We start from the raw sequence: 3,892 nt of genomic DNA, 5'->3' as shown, positions 1-3,892 counted from the left end.
AGTCATAGCCAAGAAACTGTTGCCTAATCCAATGTCACAAAGATTTTTTTTCCTAAGTTTTTTTTCTAGGAGTTTTAGCTCTTATGTTTAGCTCTCTTGCTCATTTTGATTTAATTTTTTTATGTATTGTGCAGACTCTAAATTCATTCTTCCACTTGTGAATATTCAGTTGTTCCACCACCATTTGGTGAAAAGGCTGGTTTTCCCCCATTGAATAGTCTTGGCACCATTATTGAAAATAAATTAAACATAAATGTTAGGGTTTACTTTTTGACTCAGTTCTGTTCCATTGATCTATATGCCTGTCCTTATGCCATTTCTATCCCATCTTGATTACTGTTGCTTATAATAGGTCATGAAGACAAGACGTGTGAGTCCTCCAGCTTTGTTATTCTTTTTCAAGATTTTTGTGGCTATTCTGAGTTCCTTGCATTTCCATATGAATTTTAAGATCAACTTGTCAACTTATGTAATACCACCACCAGGGGAAAAAAAAAAACCCACCAAACCTGGGTTTTTTATGAGGATCACATTGAATCTGTAGATCAATTTGGGGAGTATTGTCTAAGTCTTCCAATCCATGAATATGGGATGTCTTACCATTATTTATTTTTTCCTTACCATTTATTTAAATCTTCATTAATTTCAACATTATGCAGTGTTCAGTGTACAACTGTTGTACTTTCTTTTTTTTTTTAAAGATTTTATTGGGGAAGGGGAACAGCCAAGTTGTTGGCTTTCAATCTTAGTTGTGGAGGGCGCAGCTAGCTCAGCTCCAAGTCCAGTCGCCCTCCGGCTGCCCATCGGCAGATCGCAGCCGCTCAGCTCAAGGTGCCGAGTTCAGTCTTAGTTGCGGGTGGGTGTAGTCCCCCATCCCATGCGGGAGTCTAACCGGCAACCTTGTTGTTAGGAGCATGTGCTCTCACCAGCTGAGCCATCCTGCCGCCTGTTGGCAGCTCAGCGGCAGCTCCGCTCCGGCGCAGCTCACTGATCTATGTGGGAATTGAACCAACGACCCTGTTGCTCAGAGTTCGCACTCTTCGCCAACTGAGCCACTGGGCCGGTTCAGTGTTGTACCTTTTAAAAAAACATTTTTAGTGGTTGACCTTGAGTTTGCAATATATATGCAATATATATTCACAATTCACAAAGTGAGTTGTGAATATATATTCACAACTACTCCAAGTCCTCTTTCAAATAACATTATGCCACTTCAGCAGGCAGTGCAGCTATCTTATAACAGTGTATTAATTCCCAAGTCCTCCCTTCCATTCCTTGTAACAATGCTGCAGTTCATTTCACTTATCCACAAGCTGTAATCACTGTGAATACAGTGATGCACTGAATCACTGTTGCTATTATTTTGAACAAACATATCTATTAGATTATGAATAAGAAAACAAAAGATTTTACCTTCATTTATTCCTTCTCTAATGAGCTTTCTTTCTTTATGTAAATCCAAATTTCTAACCTATATTATTTTTCTTTTTTCTGAAGAATTTCTTTTAATTTTCTTTTTTTTTTTAAATAAAGATTATGCATTTTAATGTATTACAGTTTTCCCTGGTCCAAATATTTTTATGTATTTGTTATCAGTTATAGTTGACATTCAGTATTATTTTATATTAGTTTCAGGTGTATAGCATAGTGGTTAGACATTTATATAATTATGATGTGATCCCTCTGATTAGTCTAGTACCCACCTGGCACTATACATAGATATTGCAATGTTATTGGTTCTATTCCCTATGCTGTACTTCACGTCCCATGACTGTTTTGCAACTACCAATTTGTGCTTCTTAATCCCTTCACCTTTTTCACCCATCCCCTCAGGTCCCGTTCTCTCTGGCAACCATCAGTTTGTTCTCTGACCCACCTTTTCATATTTCTTACAAGGCAGGTCTACTGGTGAAAAATTCCCTCATTTTTCTGTCTGAGAAAGTCTTTTTCATTCATATTTAAAGGGTAATTTTACTGGAGACAGAATTCTACTTAGTGTAGTTTTTTCTTTCACCACTCTCTTCTTGCATGGTGTCTGATGTTATTCTTATCCTTGCTGCTCTATTTAACCAAATTCCCTCTCCCTTCCACAGACAAAATTCTATCTCCACTGCTCTCTTACTTCACCTGCTAGTCATTTCTCAGCCCACCGAGAATGAGATTCACACCGGAGCACTCCACTAAAACTTCTCTCACCAGGGTTATTAGCAATCACTTGAAAACCAATGTACTTTTCAGTTTCATCTTCGTTCCTCATGGCAACACCGCTGACCACTTCTTCTTGAAAACGCTTTCTCCCCATGGTTTCCACAATATCAGATTTTCATTTGGTTTTCCTCTTAAGCCTACCTCCTTCTCAGCCTCCTGTTTATGTATTTTTTTACAGCGGAGTTCAGCAGCCTGGATGGAGAGATGTGAAAACGAGACCGTTGTGTTGATCCAGGTTTTAGTTTGTCCCACCTGACATAAGAGATAGAGCCACCAATGAACTATGCATAGTGGCCTGAATAGACGTTGAAGTCAGACTCCTCTCAGTTTTAATCCTGTCTTGACCACTTAGTGACAGGCAGTTTATTTAACCTCTAAGCTTCTAACCCCAGTCATAATCACACCTAACCGTATCAGTTTCCTAATTATAATAAAACTTATCTCTGTCAGTGATAAGGATTAAACGGGACAAACAAGTCCCATAACACATGATTTAGCACATAATAAATGCTAATAATAAGTAGCAGCTTTTATTATTACTTTTTTGTAAAAGAAAGCAAATTTCTTTCCTATTTATCTATACGAGTATAACCACTTAGAATCATTGTGTGTTTAAAGTAACAATGGGACCCCAGGCAGGTGGAGGATGAGGTTAAAATTCTGGAAAAAATAAAGTCTTGGGATTTACAACATTTACGGTGAAACACCAACTAAACAAAAGTGGCAGCTCCAGAGATAAAAGAGGAACTGGAGTGTGGTTTCGAGATAGCAAAGACAGAGCTTGTTCCAGGAAGAGGGAGATAGCAGCTACCAGCGTCACATGCTTCAGAAAAGCTGAAGAAAGTGAGGGCTGCAGGAGCCCTGGATTTAGAGAGTGAGAGTCCAACAGTGATCTTGGAAAGCACAACTTACATGGAGCAATGGCGTGGAAGTCATATGACAAAGGGTGTAAGGAGTGAGTGCATAGTGAGGTTAAGTGCCCCACAGAGCTAAGGGAGGGAGGCAGTGTGGTAATCAGTTAGTCATCGGATCGAAGTATAGTTTGTTTTGTTTTGGCTTTTATATAAAGACAGGCATATCTTGTAGAGAGAGAAGAAAGATCCAAAGTTGTAGACAGTTGTCACATTTTAGTGTGCACAAGAATAGCAAGAGGATTTGGTTTAAAATGCAGATTGCTGGCACCATTTACAGGGGGATCTGATTCAGTGGATCTGGGGCCCAGATACCAGCATTTTTAAACAAGTAACACACCCCCACCCCCACCCCCAGTGCACACGCATCCAGGAGATTTAAAAAAATTTTTTTCAGTTACAGTTTACATTCAATATTATGTTAGTGTCAGGTCTACAGCATAATGATCTGACATCCATATAATTCAGGAGATTTTGATATAACAGTAAAATACTAAGGCTACACTCTGACTAACTGGTCCAGGGAGTAACTGGAATCTAAAGAAAAAGGTGGGAAGGGGATTGGTTTTTAAAATGAAGGGTAAGGATTATGCTTTGGAAAGAGCGGTTCATCTTCTTTAAAGCAGGAAGAGATGGTACGGAGAAATTTTGAGGTGATGAACTGAGCTTCAGAGAGGTTTTCAGGTGGAGAGGGAGGCAAATGAGGTTGCTTCATTTGCATGACCTTGATTTTTTTCTTAAGTGGGAAGGAAGGTTATCTACTCTGGGCAGAC

Source organism: Hipposideros armiger, unplaced genomic scaffold (assembly GCF_001890085.2).
Source record: "Hipposideros armiger isolate ML-2016 unplaced genomic scaffold, ASM189008v1 scaffold_135, whole genome shotgun sequence".
Taxonomy (NCBI): Eukaryota; Metazoa; Chordata; class Mammalia; order Chiroptera; family Hipposideridae; genus Hipposideros; species Hipposideros armiger.
Note: the sequence above shows the minus strand (reverse complement) of the source record.